General features: G+C 44.5%; 1 protein-coding gene and 1 long non-coding RNA gene across 18 annotated transcripts in view; one reads left to right on the top strand and one right to left on the bottom strand.

Moving 5' to 3' along the window:
* Positions 1-17,530, bottom strand: part of MAPKAP1 (MAPK associated protein 1) — a 185,951-nt gene that overhangs the window by 120,273 nt on the left and 48,148 nt on the right. The window lies entirely within an intron of this gene.
* Positions 17,198-17,408, top strand: LOC310836395. The gene is made up of 2 exons (XR_014560076.1): positions 17,198-17,267; positions 17,361-17,408. It is a non-coding gene; the product is annotated as an uncharacterized lncRNA (long non-coding RNA).

Here is a 17,530-nt window from a genome sequence, read left to right as displayed (position 1 = left end):
CAGCCATGATGCTGAAGCAGAGGTCAGAAAAACCCAGGGGGAAGGTGCTTGCTCTGCCTTTTGGCATATGCTCAGAGGTGGGCTGCCTCTCTACCTGAGAGAAGGAACAGGGGGCCACCTCCTTGGGAAAGTTCTAGAAAGTCCTTCACAAGTTCCTAGGATCAGGCATGGCCTGGGGGTGGAAGCAGAGGAGCGGAGGAGCAGTGGTGGTAGCATCGCCAGCCTTTCCTCCACTGGGCTTCGCTTTAGCATGCCAGGGAGGTAAGGGCAGCCTTTGCAGGGAGATGATCCTCGCAGCGCTGGCCATGCTGGCGGTTTTCTGGAGCGGGAGGGCCAGAGCTGCTGGTTCCAGCACAGGGTTCAGCAAACTTACCGTGCCTCGGGCCAGCGTCTCCAGGGCCGATTGCACGGCGGGGCAGAGGGCGGGGGAGCACATGCCCATACGTGTGCGCACATGTTATTTCCGGCGCACTTCTGGGTTGCAGGAGCACCGGAAATAGCTTGTGCGCATGTGCACGGGCCTCCAATGTCCCAGATGTGCACCGGAAATAATGCTTGCACATGCACAAACAACGCTTGCACATATGCACAAGCTATTTCCGGTGCTCCCCCAACCTGGAAGTGGGCAGCCGTGCAGTGCAGCGCCGGTAAGAGCGGGCGACGAGGGAGGGTCGCTGAGGGCCGGATAAACGAGTCCCTCGGGCCTTATCCGGCCTGCGGGCCTTAGTTTGGGGACCCCTCTTCCAGCACATCACTTGGGGCTGTGCTATGATAGCGATGGCCTCTCCTCTTCCCTCCCGCCTGCTCTCCAGCAGCTGCTATGTGTGGCAAAAGGGAGGAAGCCAACAGCAATGGCCATGGAGAGGCTCGGCTGGTTCAGCCTCCTCCCAGAGTTCAGTGGCGGTTCTGGAGTGGGGAAAGCAGGACATTCCCAGATCCAAAGGGAAGCCGGCAATGTTTCTGTGAATCCAGGATATCCTGGTAGAATCAGGGAAGTTGGGGGGGGGGGGGGTCCTGCAAGAGGCCCCATCGATACTGGCATCCAGCCGGCTCTTGAAGACACACCTGTTTAAGCAAGTGCCCTCCTCAAATTGAACTTCCTGATCTAACCATTGCAATATAGTTGTTACGTCTTAAATAGGCTTCTCTTGTTGTCGATTTTTATAATGGACATTTTTAAGGTTCGGATGGAATTGTTCTATTGTGTGTTTTAATCATGTGAGGATTTTAAATTTCTATGAACAACATAGAAGCGATTTTGGCATGTAAGCAATGTATAAGTTATAAAATGGGAGTGCCCATACTTTGGAACTCCCTGCCTATTGACCTCAGGCAGGCACTTTTACTGTACTCTTTCTGGCACCTGCTAAAACCATTTTTAGTTAGGCAAAGCTATCCAGATGTGGCTTTTAGCTTATTGTTGATTTTAATTGTTTCTGAAGGTTTTAAATAGTTGTTTTTAACTGCTATTTTCACTGATAATTTTATTGTTTCATTCTTTTGTAAATTGCTTTGTTTCTTTATATTTTTTTAATAATCAAATGGTATATAAGTACTGTGAAATAAATTAATATGGGATTGCTCAGAAACCACAACAGTGGTTTTTTTAATATAAAAAATAAACATTTAAATTTAATTTTCCTATAAAGCAACACAAGAAGCCCCTATGCAACTAGCGTAATCCCCATTCCCCTCATGAGAATAAGACACAGAGGTTAGCCAAATATACCCTGCCATAATTGGACATTCGTTGCCAGAGGTTGCATGTTGGAATCTGTTTCTAATACACTTATTATACAACCATAACAAATTTATACAAAAATGATTTTTCAAAATAATTATACAAAATAATTTTCAGTTTTTCATACATTTAATACCCTTAACTGCTTGGTCAGCTTTTCTATGAAAGGCAAAGTCCAAACCTTTTGTCTCCACACAGACAACTACAAACTACTGAAACCCAATAGACGAAATACGATCAGTTCTTTATGCAGAAGATCTTTCTATTCATCCTTAAAAATAGTGAATAAGGCCAATTGTGCCATGCATGGAACAAAGCTTGTTTTGTGATCCAGCTTATTTCCTGAAGGACTGTGGTCCATAATGTATTAACAGTACTACGCATCCGTCACTTATGGTACCATCGTTCCAGCACATCCACAACACCTCCAGTACAGTGATGATGCTTCAGCACTGGTCCAGTTACAAACTTGGGTGGGTGGTGGGTGGCTGTGTCAAACATGAAGTCAGTCTGCACCGGTCTTTCGTTTTGAAGGCAAATAAGTTGAAGGGTTATTGATTTACTGATTTAACCAATGTTCCCCCAGATGTTGCTAGGCTCCAACTCCCAATCATCCCTGACCATTGGCTATGCTTGAACTGTAGTTCCCAGTACTATCTAGAGGGCATTGCCTGAATTAAGGCAATGATGTCTGACTTACCATATTTTTCCATGTATTTTGGGGGACTCAGGTTTAAGAAAATGGGGGGAGATGTATCTGTGTATAAGATGCCCCCTAATTTTTACATTATTTTTTAGGGGGGAAACCTTGTCTTATACATGAAAAAGTACAGTAAAGTGTTGAAATGCCTTCCAGGTAGCCATTCCAATTGCCTCATGTTCATGATGCAAGACAGAAGCGTGTCTATGTTCATCTGCATAACGGCCCAATACACTTTGGCACCTGAGGCAAACCACAAAATGGCATCCCCACTACCACCATAGAAGAAGGGGAAAGCAGCTCCTATTCACCAAGAAGTCAGTGTAAAGGCAGTGTGAGGGGTACAGCTGAGTAGGCAGCAGCAGGTGGTGGCCAGAACTGCTGCCCTTGTGGATTGTGCCTCCTGAGGCAGTTGTCTCACTTTGCCTCATAGGTGGGCCAGCCCTTAACACCTCCCCAGTAGCACATAAGACCTTATGATGGGGCTATGCTCTACCTCCCCTCCCACATCAAAACCCAACCCCAGTCCAGTCACTGGAGGCTTATTTTAATCCCAAACACAGCAGCAAACACACACACACACGGGGGGGGGGGGGAGTAATGATTAATTTGTTAATAATAATAATTTACCACATTTTCTTGTACAATAGAGTTCAGTGACTAAATGTTATATTACTTTAAGATTAGATGGCCTAATGATATATAATGCAAAAGATTTTACTGAATCGTTATTTAGTGAGTCATAAAAACCTCTTAAAAATTAATCTTTCACGCACATCCAGCTTATCCAAGTTAGCATTTAATTAGATGGCCTTGGTGCAAATGAGCATACTACTTTATTTGCTCAATCAGTATATGTCTCTCCAGTAATTAGAATTAATTCAAGTCATTGACTCACCTCCTAACAAACAATGTAAAACATTAGGCGAAATAGAAACAAATGGACTTTTGGGGGTGTGTTCCCCCCTTTCCTTAATGGAAAAGGCACCCTTCCCCTTGCTTTTAGAGGGCAGAAAGGAAACACCTTTGTTTTCTAGTTTCAGGATCAAACAGGAAAATAGAATAGAATCTAGTTTCTGCCCTACAAAAAGTAGTTCTCACAGGGCTCACAAGACAAACAACCCCCAGCCAAACATTGGGTTGCATCCAATGAGGAAGTGTGGTTTAGTGTTGTGACCAGGGTTCAAATCCCCACTCAGCCATCAAGCTCTCTGGGTGACCTTGGCCCAGTCACTGCCTCTCAGCCTACTCTACTTCACAGGCAGTGGTGTAGCGTGGGGGGTGCAGGGGGGGCCGGGCTCACCGGGCGCAACATCTGGGGGGGCCGCGCTCGCACTCGCAGCTCTCTGCCCCTACCTGGCTCACTCACTCTCTCTCACTGCAGTGCTGGCTGTGCGAATCTGATCCGAGCCGCTGGGTCGCCACCCACTGTGGAGGAGGTGGGTGCCAGGCGTGCGGTGCGGAGAGAGAGCGAGGGACTATCTGGGGGAGGGACAGTGCAGCAGCTGCCCAGCGCAGTGCTGAGCGCGAGAGAGAACCACACCAGACCAGCCCAGGCAGCAGCAAGAAGAAGCTGGCAGCGGCGGCAGGTTAGGGGTTAGGGGCGCAAATTACTTGCCTTGCCCCGGGTGCTGACAACCCACGCTACGCCACTGTTCACAGGGTTGTTGCAGAGATTAAATGAGGAGGAGGAGAACCATGTGCACTACCTTGAGATCCTTGGAGAAAAAAGTGGGATATAAATGCAATAAATAAATCTCCCATTCAGAGTAGATCTACTGAAATTAATGGACATTCCTAGTTGGCTCAGTGAGATGTAAACTTGCTCCTGCTTTCCATTATTCCTGCCCAGGACTGTTTGGGATAACAAACAAATAAGCCCTTGTATTCAAATGTTGTGGGCATAAGTCAACCAATTCATACTCACAAATTACTCAAACCCATTGATTCTAATGGGTCTACTCTGAATATGACCAATATTTGGATATCATCTTATAAAAAGTGAGTTTAGTTTCAACCTGATTACAGAGATGTGTTGTTTTCTTCCAAATTAAATCTCACAAAATCCCATTCTTAAATCATGAAATGTTGCATGGAGACAATGGAATTACCTCACCTGAGAGGCAGCCACTTCTGGACTTTCATACAAATTACTGATCAGTGCAAGTCTTCTAAGAGAAGGAGGCAATCCCGAAGCACTGACTCATGCAGAGAAGCAACAAGCAACCTCCTCTAAGGACAGGCAACTTTGCTGCCCTGCTGGACAGCAATACTTAATGAAGCAATCACACCCGACATAGAATTACCAACCCCAGCTCAGTCTGATTGTCAATCCAGAATAGTGAGAAGCATGCATGCAGAGTTGCAACAGACAGCCTCCTCTCATCAGAGGAACATTTCTTTCTTTCTTTCTTTCTTTCTTTCTTTCTTTCTTTCTTTCGGCCTCTTAGTACTGTAGTTATTACAACACATGTCTAAGCCACCATATATGGTCTGAAAGCCATCATGCCCAAAGGGCAAAGCTGCCTAGTGCTGCTGGACCATGTCACCAAGTTCAACCCAGAATAGCGTGTTGAAACAATGCTTCATACAATGGATCACCCATTTATCTCGCCGTTGTAGTAAAATCCCATTAACTTTCTCACTTAATTTATCTCATTTGCGCTGTCACTGCTCATAAAAATTTAACCCAGTAATTTCCTGTTATGCAAAGCATAACACAGTATGAATATTTAAATACAATGTAAATACAGACACCCCCTTGCATTTTGGTATTCTAAATTGTTGCCTTCACTTAGTGGCATTTCTCTTTCTCATTCACTCCCCCCCCCCTTTCTACCACCCCACACTATTTTTCAATTAGAGGCCCAGATGTTTCGGAAGCTCCAATAGGCAACAGCAGTTATGAGGGATGCTTTATCTGCATTGCAATGATGACTCCAGCATCAGCCCCAGGCTGCATTAACATACTCATGTTTTATTCCTAGATTTCCCTTCACATACACACCAAACCCTCATCCTAATGTTCCAGTTAATTATTATACCACATAAAGCAGACTTACAGCACTCCCCCCCCCAAAAAAAATCTCCACAAACTGGATGTCCTTTTAAGCTAGCTTCAGTCTGATCCATGCACCTCAAACAAGCGGTGGGGGTGGGGGGACAGCAAAGGGAATATATCAAAACAGCCAGGAATTTAGTGAACTTAAGCAATCATAGAAGAACTATATACAACATGGAATATAAACAAGCATGCGCAAACAAACAAACAAACAAACAAACAAACACATCCATTCATTCTAGTCACACTGCAGAACGAATGTCCAAAAACTCAAGAGCTGTATCAGTGAATGTTGATAGCCAACAAAATGAGATTGTTAGCATTCACTAGTGTGTGTACATGACAAGCAGGAACATACACCAGTCAATGCCAGCACTCCAAAAATTTGTCTCAGACTGTCAGCGTTCATATGCACATGCCAGGATTCATCAAATCTCAGACATCCACTGTAATTTTATATCTGTTTATCTATCACAGAACATTTTTATTGGACACACAGTTTTTATTACATTTCTGCTTTCTTAAACCGCCTTGACAACAGGCGAGACAGACATGAAGGAGGGAGATTTTTAAATCTGGTCCATCAGTGCAGCTGAACAAATCACTTTAGGAACAACATACAATGCAGCAAGCATAAAGAACTGAGAGGCCAGAAATCTAACCCCATAAAGCAGCAGAGCTAAGCACTCCTGCTAATTAGTATGCATGTCGATAATTGCTATCCAAGGGAATTGGGGGCCTAAAGTCTAGAGGGCACTGGTGTTGGTGCCAGGTCAATATCCCTTGAGGTTCACAGTTAAGAGGGCCAGCACTGGGGAGGTCCTGTCTAGGGTAACACATACCTAGCTCCCAGAAACAAGGCAAACAGTGATGACCTCAGCAGATAAGCAGATTCACAGAGAAGGTGGTTCTTCGTTAATTCTAAAAAATTGTGAATGAAGGCCAATTGTGGCCCCACACAATGTTGTATTTCTTACTCATACCCAACATATCAATGGTTTCTGATGCAACATTATGTAAAGTGGATGTCTGTAAGCAGCTAAGATGGATATATATATATATATATATATATATATATATATATGCTTTCGTAGATTTTCACGGGTACAGGAATGCAGGTTTTGGTGTCCTCGGGTGTCTTCCCGTGTAAAAGTTGGAAAACCAAGGGATCTATGAAATACCCTGCAAAGTCTGCCCAGCCACGTACATTGGACAAACAAACAGACGAATAAATGCACGTATCGCAGAACACAAGAATGCCGTCAAAAAAGAAGAAAAAACTTCCTCTCTTTTCCAACACATGAAAGAAACAGGACACGAAATTAATTTTGCAGATTCCAAATTGCTCTTTAACACGGAACATCACCACAAGAGAATAATCATGGAAGCCATCGAGATAGAGAAACACCCTCACAACATGAACAAGCGTGACGACACATCCCGCTTGCCAGACATCTGGAAATTAGCCCTCCCCACAAAAACTGACACCAGATCCAGAGGCACACAGAACGCCAACACCAATCAACCACACCAGACCCAAACCCAGACCCTCTCCACAGATGAATTACTGACACCATCCAGTAGCCAATCCATGGTGGCACCTCCGGATGCTGCACCCCCCTGCAATCCCTACACAGATCTGGCTGACACAAGCCACAAAACCACAGCTCGCCCCTATACACGAAGCCAAGCCAAAGCACAACTAAGTGCAATACAGCCATCTTCTCAGGAAAACTCTTCACAAAGTTCAAGAGGTCAAGACACAAAGACTTTAGCAACTAATCCACACCTAATGACCCACCTAAGTGGTACTCAGGATATCACTCAAGAAATCACTCAAGGTATCTCTCAAGTAATTAAGGAACAAAAGAAGAAAAGGCACACTAGCCTGGGAACTTCCTCTCTGCCCAGAACATTGGAGGCTAGACACCACACCCCCTCTACAGTATTTATAGGAACTCAAACATTGAGATCCCGCTCTGTTCCAGTAACAAGAAGCCGAAAGCACCAGCCTGAAGATGACGAGTGAGACCTCGTCGAAACGTCGCCTAGACACCCCAACTTTTACACGGGAAGACACCCGAGGACACCAAAACCTGCATATATATATATATATACACACACATACATACATACATACTTTGATTTTCAAACAGAATCCATTCCAGAAGTCCGTTTGACTTCTGAAAAGTTTGAAAACCAAGGAGCTTCCTGCACTCAATTGGAAGCCGCCTTGGAAGTTTGGGTTCCAAAGAACGTTCGCAAACCGGAACACTCACCTTCGGATTTGCGGCGTTCGCGACCCAAAAAGTTTGCAAGGTGTTAGACAACCAAGGGGTGTCTCTCTCTGTGTGTATGTGTGTGTGTGTATAAAATATCCCAAGCTATAATATATAATATATCCCAAGCTCAAAGTAACAGATGTAGCTCTCTCCATCCTCATTTTATCATCACAACCCTGTGAGCGCCTTTAGGCTGAGAGAAAGTGACTAACCCAGGGTCACCCAGTAAGCTTCTAGGCCGAGTGCAGTTTTGAACCCTGGTCTCCCACTCTTTTAGAAAAGCACTAGACAAATTAATGAAGGAGAGGTCTATTGATGGCTACTAGCCATGATGGCTTTGCTCAACCACCACAAATTGAGACAGCAATGCTTCTGAATGCCAGTTGCTGGAGACCTTCCGGAGGGGAGAGTGTTCTTGTGCTCAGGTCCTGCTTGCTGGTTTCTCATGAGCATCTAGCTGGCCACTGAGAGAACAGGAGGCTGGACTAGACAGGTCATTGCCTGATCCAGCAGGGCTCTTCTTATGTTCTTAAGTCTTACTCTGACACTACTGCACCATGCAGGCTTTCCAAACCACAGTAGTTTATGTGGTTAGTTAAATGGGGGTAACCATACTCTGCACTCAATAAAACAGGAAAGGATAGTCTGGTTTAGGAGAATTTATTCACATTTCACTCCCTTGTTGAAGACTATGATTTCATTAAGCAAGCAAGGAAGGAAGCAAACAAACCCAGCAATGTAATGTGACAACCAAAAGCCCTCCTCTTTATAAATTAGAACAACCCAAACATGCTTAGAAACCTGACATGTGATCCTTTAACAAACAGATGCTGTTAAAAAACAAGAAAGATAGATGTGCTCTCACATACCCTATGTTGCAAAATGGGCTCCATATCCCAATGTTACGCTATTTGCAGAGAGCCGACAGCTTAAGTTCCTTGAGGACATTTGCCAACCTTTGCCGGAGCATTTTTTAATACATCACCATGTCACTTTTTAATGTGCCCCAATCTCCTAACCACATGGCAAACTAACAGGGATTTTTAAAATATGGGCTTTATAGCTTTGTGCCTGTGATTAATTAAATAAATAGCCTGCGTTTCACAAATCATCCTTCTAATTAGTCTAAGCCAGACATTCCCCCCGTTTCCTTGGCACGGGGCTGCCATCTGAAGCTTCGCAGAAGGGCAGGAGAGCACTCCTGAACTCGCTGGCAAATTTGCGCTCTCTGGAGCGCATGCACGCATACATACACACACACACTGTCGCCGCGTCAGCTATGGCTGGCATCGTACCACATGGCCCCCTCAGGCAGAGAGGTATAGTCTTCACAGGTGCTGCAGTCAGCTGGAATTTGACTCCAGCTGCTCGCCAAAGATGTTCGCCTTTAATTATTGTCCCTGATCCTGGAGGAGAAGATGCAGGTAACAAAAGAAATGATCTTGCTATCTTCTAAAAAACCTAGCCTCAGCTAGTGGAAGTGGCGACGCGATGGTAATGATAAATGTGGTGGGGGGGAGGGAGGGAAGACTACTAAAGAGTTTGAAAAGGACAAACTGGGAAGCTTCTCCTAAGCTGCCAGAGGTCTTTGCCTATCCAAGCAGCCTGACCCACTAACGTATGTTAATTTGCTGGCTTCAGAATACTGGGAGTTGCAATTCCTGGCTCAGCTGGCTCCCTTTGTCTTCCCTGCTATGTGCACCTGGCGCGATGGCAGCCACTGACCATCACTGCAATCACACCGCAGGGAAACCACCACAATCAGTTTATGGCTGGTGGAAAGAATGTCAGGCCGTGAGCCAGGAAGAACCGCCTTCTCTTCCCCAACAATTCTTTCTTTAGCTTGGAGAAAAGGCAAATAAGTGTAGAAACAACAGAAGGCCTAAGAATGGGCAACCCTGAAAGCCAGGATCCAGGGTACCTTTTTGCATGACAAAGATGCACTACAACAGGGATGGAGAATCTGCAGCTCCTCCACATGTCGTTGGGAGTATACTGCCTGCCATGCCTGACCACTGCCCATGCTGGATAGGGCTGATGGGAGTCAAACACCACCTGGAAGGCTATGGGTTCCTAGAGGAAGGAACCATTGGCTTGTTCTTAGCGGTGCTTCAGCACCCTCAGAGTTGATAGCTAGAGAGCACTACTGCAGCTTCCAGCTTAGCAAGAATCAGGTGACACCCAGAGACCAATAGGATTCCACCTGGCTCTATAAAGTTGAAGCTCCGGCCTGCCTCCTTCAGGGTGAGAAATCTGGTTAAAGCCATGCCACCACACCCCTCATGGAGCAACTTGGGAGTGACTTTCATTGTTTAATTACGTGTTGTTTAAAGTACTTTATTTTGTCTTGTCCTGATCCTTCCAACATTCAGCTTCATTGGATGCCCATGAGTTAGGAGAGAAAATTATCCATGAAATGCATAATTTTATAAACTTCTATCATGCCACCTCTTACTCACCTTTTCTCTAAACTATAAAGTTGCAAATGCTGCAAACTTTCACTACATCCCGGCTGCCCTTTTCTTTTCTTTTCTTTTCTTTTTTGGCTCTCATTTTCTGGACCTTTTTGAAACTCTACAATCTCCTTTTTGAGGTGAGGTGAACCAATAGCCACAGGTTCCCCTTACCTGCTAATGCCTCACAGAACCCAAACAATGTTATCTAATTCCAGCATTGTTTGCAAAAATCCCAGCAACCAGCTGGCACTAAATAATCCTTTGCCATGCTCCAGATGTTTGGACTGCAACTCCCATCAGTCTCAGCTAGCAACATGTTGGTGAAGCCTGCACTGGATTGTCCATCAGAAATTGTCCACCAGCCCATCAGGGAAGGAGGGTCTGCTGTCTATTGCAACTGCTCTTTGTGCAGAGATCTCATCTCAGCGTGCATTTCATGCCCTGGGATAAATCCATTATCTTTCCTGGATATATTTTTTAAACTTTTTGAAATCTTAAAACAATGCCATCACCTCGAGTCCTTGGAGAAAGGACGGCTTAGCAATCTAAAAGAATCAATAATGATTTATGAAATTAAAACAAGAATATGAAGCTAGATTGTAAACCACTTCTCGCCTTTTTTTCTTTTTAAAAGAACCATCTAAAATACACTTAGAAGATTTGGGTGTGTGCGTTCTGTCTCTCTTTCTTTATATAAGTCAGGAATTTTATACTTTTGCTAATAAAACAATTCAACCTTTCCTTTGGCTATTTAGAATGTTGACTTACGAACATGTTTTCATTTTGAACAATTTATAATTAAGTGAAGGATAATGACATTAGACCAAAGCTTAAAATCAATTAAATTGAATAAAACGCAATATGATTCAAGCAGAAGATTAACTAGACTGTCACGTAAAATTGTATTTTTAAATTTTTTATTCTAATTAAACATGTTCTAATTAAATGACCGCTGCTTTGGAAATACTCCCCCTCTCCTCCCCCCTCCAGCTCATCAGTATCCATTCCAAACCACATATTCATTAAAATTATATTCTATACCTCATTAGAAATGGACCCTTCTTCCCCTTTCTTCTCAGTGTTTTTGATAATGCTTTGTGGTAAGCATTACAATTTTGCATATTTCAGGCAAATATTCAACCCCCCTGCCCCCCCTCCAATTATCTGTTTAGGAATAAATGTTTAGGAAGTGCCAGCTTATTGTTTGCAGGATTTTAAAACATGTGAAACTGAACAAATCTATTAAAGTATGAATCGTGCAAGATGGACTGGGGTGGTATTATTATTATTATTATTATTATTATTATTATTATCATCATCATCATCATCATTATTGTTGCTGCAATGAATGTCTAAAATAGTAAAGTAAGTTTGAGTAGTACACCCAATAAACAGAGAAAAATTATTATTGTTGTCTCACATGAATCTGCAATTACTCAATGGAGAAGATGGGCAACAGCATAAGGACAAAAAACCCCCAAACAATCACACAGAATTAACAAAGAGAACTCACGGCCACAAAATATGGGGAATGGCTGCTAGCTTAGGTGGATTTTTTTTTAATGAACAAAAGCATTTCACAAATGACACATCAAGTCATGGTTATCAGCAACAAGCTATGGGGAAGGGTCATACCTTTGTGGCCAAGCATCTGCATGGCATGGAAAAGGCTCAAAGTTCAGTCCCCGATATCTCCAGGCTGGGTTGGGAGAGAACCATGCTTGAAACCCTGCCAGTCAGTGTTGACAATATTGGGCTAGATGGGCCAATGGTCCTGAGGAAGCTTCCCATGTTCCTAATCAAGCCCTGTGTCAGCACCAGGCATACTTGGGCATTTGCCAAGGCCCACAGACCTTAGCAGGGCCCATTGGGACAGATGCCTTGCCTGTTGTCCTGCTAGTGGCCACTGTCATTTGCGCACCCCAGCCCTCTCCAGTGCCATTGCTGGGCAAGGCCACTCATGACCACCAGGGGCTCCATTTGGAGGATATTTCACACCAGGGACTCGCTGAACCAGAGGCTACCAAGCAGCAGCCCAGTGAACAGCACCAGAGTCAAGAATTTCACAAGCAGCTTACCCCCAAGGAAACAGGAGCCTCCCACTTTACAGTGCCAAATCAAGGGCAGAGAGAATTTAATGCCATGTGGGATGGAGCCACATGGAGTGAAAGTGAAGCACCTCTGAAGTCAGAGCATTGGGCCTTTAAGAACCTGCAGTAGTCCAACAAAGGAGATGAACTAGAGGCAGAAGCTTGAAAGGCCTTGCTTGGTTCGCCTATAGCCCACTTTGGAGCAAGTGCCTCACTTGAAGCTCTCCATGCTACTGAAACAGCTGTCCTGCAGAGTCAAAGCGTGGCAGCACATGCCTGGCATAGCCTCAAACAAGACAGTGGTTCTAGAGTAGGACCTGATAAGCAGAAAAACTTCAACTTCATATCTCCAGGTGATAGTTCATGCCATAGCACAGCTTTTTTTTCTTGAGGGGAATTCTGGGGAAGGAGGATCCAGAAGCTCTTTTGCGCAAGTGAGAGTGGATGTAACACCATCGTGGGAAGACCAATGCCTAACTTGGGCTGGTTTATGACAATGAAATGTGGTTTTAATGCACAACTTGCAAATGACATCTAATCAGCGCACCCTGGGAAATCTGCAAAGGAGGGAACTGGTCACAGAAGCTCCATATTGAAAAGGAGAGGGGCAAATTGTGATGCTGCAATTCAGAGTACACCAAAAAGTAGTCAGGACAGGAGCATTTACCCCTGAGCTGAAAGTAGGTCTGTTGTCAATGTTGCAACTGCGTCAACCATGAGCACACCACATTTCCTGTGACAAACACAAGAGTGTGAAAGGCAGAAGTAGGACACCAAGGAATACCGCTTACAGGGGAGCAAAATAAAAGTAGGGGAGGACAACTCTTTTCTTCTTGTTCTGCTTGTGGTTTCCCAGAAGCATCTAGCCAGCTGCTATGGGGTGCTGGGTCGGATGCAGCCCTTTCCTTAAGTAGTAAGGCTCCTCTAACGCTTTTAGGATGATGTCTGATAAGACCCAGTATTCAGTTTGGTCTGAATTCTCACTCCCTTGAAGAAAGAGAGTGCTGCAAAGACTCCAAGGCCTGGGAGTGCAAACAACATCCTCTCAGAAGCATTAGGACTCAAGATCATTACCATGAAATAAGGACCAGAGAATCCCCTGGAAGTACTCTGGAGCAAGTCCAATGGGGAAGTCACTCTTGGGGCTTTTGGAGGGATGTTGGAGACAATATTCTTATAATGCTTTTTGTTCTGTTGTGACAAGCCTGTGTCTTCTGTGCGAGTTTGTTTGCCATGGCAAAAAGAGAGATAGGGGAAGGCAATTACAGACTCACAGACTCAGTGTAGCAAATCAGTTAAATTAAACCTGTATTTCACCTAAGTTGCACAGAAGAGTGTGAGAATAACATAACTAAGTTTTCTCATTTCATACTCTAGTACTCCTAAGTAAATTGGGGGGAGGGAGGACAGGGGGAAAGAGTAGGGTGGGTGGGGGAGGGAATAAAGTTTTTCACCCCACAAATGGAATCTGTCACTTACCGGGCTGTGATCTTTTCAGCTCCTGCACCCTAAATGCATGCAGAGATATTATATGCACTTTCTATTTAGCAATTTAATTATATCTTTGCTGCCGGAGAGTGGCAATGGCTTGCAGTAATAATCAGGTGAAAGCATTCTCACATTAATATGCTGGAATCCGATGTGTTAATTTGATGCAACTTTGCGTTGACAATATGTGATTAATTTGTTCCAAGGATAGCTTTGCTCCCGGGCTCTGACAGTTTCAAATGCTGGGTTTCTTTCCCCTATCGCTGGTTGACACGCCTCAGCCCACTGTTTTCCTAGGACCACTGCTAATTTGTAATGAACTGGCTTTTCGGGGGGGCCCTTCATTTTTAATTCTGTCAATGTCACCTCCTTGAGGAAAATTACAAGTTTCCGTAGGTGTGATTAGTGCCAAGTGCCGCCTGAAAAGAGGTTCGAGAAAACAAGGCTTTCTAAAGAAGAAGTCGGAATTTAATCTGCAGAAAACAGATTTATTGCCTCTAGACAGATAAATATAATAGAAAGTTCCTGTGTGTGTGTGTGTGTGTGTGTGTGTGTGTGTGTGTAAGCTATTTTCAAGTTCTTCTTCTTCTTGAGAGTTCCTGCCCTTTTCTCTTTTCTTTCTTTCTCAGCATGCTTCTTTCCAAAATAATATTTTAGGGAGGGGAAAACACACACACACACACACACACACACACACACACACACACCACAATCCAATAAATACCAAGACAAGTGGCAGATGCTTGGGTAAAGGAAAGGAGAATTATAAATGCTTTGCAAAATGGAATGTAAGCTTGCAGTGACAACAAGAAGAAAAGACAAGACACCCAATTATATCTGTGTCCAATTCATGGTGGTAGAAATGTACAGATTTGCTGTTGCGAGAGTTTTATAAAAAGAAAAACAACAATTCAAATTGACAACAGTAGTTAACAGCAAAGAGCTGTAACTCAGCAGTGGAGCATCCACTTTGCATGCAGAAGTCCCAGGTTCAATTCCTGGCTTCTCCAGGCAGGGCTGGGAGAGAAACCTGAGTCTAAAACCCTGAAGAGCTATTGGCGACCAGTAAAGCCAATAGTGAGCTAGCTGTTAGAGTGATCAATGCTCTGATCATAAGCAGCCTCCTATGCTCCTTCAATGACGGTAAGAAGTGGGGAAGGGCTGAAGATAGTGGTAGAGTACATGCTTTGGATGTAGAAGGTCCCAGGTTATATCCCTCAGGATCTCTAGGTAAGGCTGGAAAAGATTCCCTGCCTGAAACCCCAGAGCGAGCTGTGGCCAGGCAACGTAGGCAATACTAAGCTAGAATGACCAATAGTCTGAGTTGGTATAAGTCAACTTCCTATGTTCCTAGTATAGCGGCTACGTGATTGAACAACTAGTCCTTGCTGGATTCAACTGTCAAATTACCAGGTGCTTTTAGGCAAGCCTCTGTTTCAGCTTCCTCCACCCCCACCTGCAGGATGGAAGGGGTGGGAATACTCACATACAGTGACTTACCCCCTAAGGCTAGTTGTACACTAAGGATGGTCAATATGGTGCCCTCCAAGTGTTTTGGGCTTACAGCTCCCATAATCCTTGAACTGTTGGCCATGCTGTGCTGGTGGAAAAACATACCACCTTGGCAACCTCTGCTGTATGGATTGCAAGCGAAGCACACATGAAGCACCCTGACCACCTGAAACCGCTATAGAAAATTACATGCACTTATCAAAGGTGTGAGGAACATTTGTCCCTCCAGAGGTTTCAAACTGCAACTTCCATCAACCCTGGCCACTGACTGTGCTTACTGCAGATGATGGGAGTTGTAGTCCAGCAACCTCTGGAGGGCCAAAGGTTGTCCTCACACCTGCCCTGTAAAATCATAGGAGTTGGAAGAGGCCTCAAAGGTCATCCAGTCCCCCCCTTTTTCCCAATGCAGACACTCCTGCTCCAAAAATGCATCCTCAACGGGGGGCCAACCAGGCTCTGCTCAAAGGAGAGTCCACTACTTTCCATGGCAGCCTGTGCTATGCTGTTGAACAGCTTGTACCATCAGAAAGCTCTTCTTTCTTGTCACTTGAATCTGCTGGTTTGGATCTTGCTCCGTCATCTATGTGACAACAACCTTTCAGATTTTAAAACATATGTGGGGAACTTTTGACTCCTCCTGTTCCGCCGGCTGATATTGCTGAACTACAAACTCCCAGCAGCCCCAGAAAGCATGACTGATGAGAAGGGGGATGGGAATTGTAGTTCAGCAGCATGTGCACGGCCAAAGGTTTCCCACACCTGACTTATCACTGTGTCTTGATGTCTTAATCACAGGCCCTGAGGAGCTATTAGATAAAGTTGGGTGGAGGGCGCAAGGAGGCTGCTATGGCGCATGATCAGACCTTTCTAAAACATGCTATATATATTTGTTGCTGGATTGTACTACTGTAGACTGCAGATAGAGGAAGTATTTAAATAATCTCACTTAACCACCATCATCTCTGCATAAAGAGAACTAGCATGTCAGGGAGAAGTTTCTAGCTTCTCCGTCCTCAACGTTTTGAGTTAGCTGGTGCTTTAAAAAATAAATACGCACACTGGTGAGCAGTACACACTGATCCCATTTATGCAAACTCCAGCAGGTGCTCCTCCCCAGTCATGCTCCCAAATTCATGGACCTTAATCCTAAGGAGGAGGAGGGATCTAACATGCCCTGCTCCACCTCTTGATCTCAGGGGACGGGAGCTGTTGGGCCTGGAGCATTACGTGGGAAGGACCTCCCTGCAGCTCAGGCCAAAGTCCCTTCTACTCCAGCATCCTGTTCTCACAGTGGCCAACCAGATGTTTCAATGAGAAACCTGCAAAAGGACCCAAGTGCTACAGAACTCTCCCTGTTTCTGATTCCTAGCCTTTGGGATTCAGAGGCATAGTGCTTCTGACCGTGGAGGCAGAACACAATCAAGGGCTGCTTGCCATGATGGCTGCCTTATCCCCCATGATTTTGTCTACTCCTATTTTAAAAGCCAGCTGAATTGGTGACAATTCAAGCTAGAGTGAGGCCCCTTCACAGCGGTTTAAGGCATTTGGTTTCTATTTCCCTCACATGCCCAGTGAAATCTACCATGGCCAGCTCTTCTTGTCTGTGAGATTTGTTTCAAGAAGAGTTTTGCTCAGGGTTTGAAATATAATGTCGAATCACAACCCTAGATTTGCATGAAAAATTAGGATCGGGAAGGTGAAAAGCAAGATTAGCAATTGCCCAGGGTGGGAAGTGGAAGCTCTAGAACCAAACACGTTGCAGTGCCACAGAATGCAAACCTATGTTGCACCCTTTATGGTTCCACACTGGAATATTTGGGTAAGCTCTATCTGTGATGTCAGCATGATGTCATAGTCGACATCAATATGCTGAGATGGCACTGGAGGTCCCCCGTGCTCCCACACATCTTCAGACTGGGCCACTGCTTTCCCATTTCGTAAGAGATAGAGACAACATTAAGACTCGTCCTGAGCACTGGCGCTTTCCCTTAGCGATGATTAACACTGTGCTTTTTTCCCATTTATTTAAGAAATTTGCTGAAGAGAAGAATTAAAGAGTGATGAAAAGAGCAGCCGAACAGCTAGCCAAACCGTTTATTTGTTCAGGTTTTCTCTTTACAATAGGAAGATTATGTCTAATGACAATATGATTCTGAGGTGAAAAATGACATGCTGAATTTTTACCAAAAGAAAAATTAAT

Source organism: Podarcis gaigeae, assembly GCF_964106915.1.
Source record: "Podarcis gaigeae genome assembly, chromosome: Z".
NCBI lineage: Eukaryota > Metazoa > Chordata > Lepidosauria > Squamata > Lacertidae > Podarcis > Podarcis gaigeae.
The sequence above is the reverse complement of the archived record's forward strand: the minus strand, read 5'-3'. Positions and strand labels throughout refer to the sequence as shown.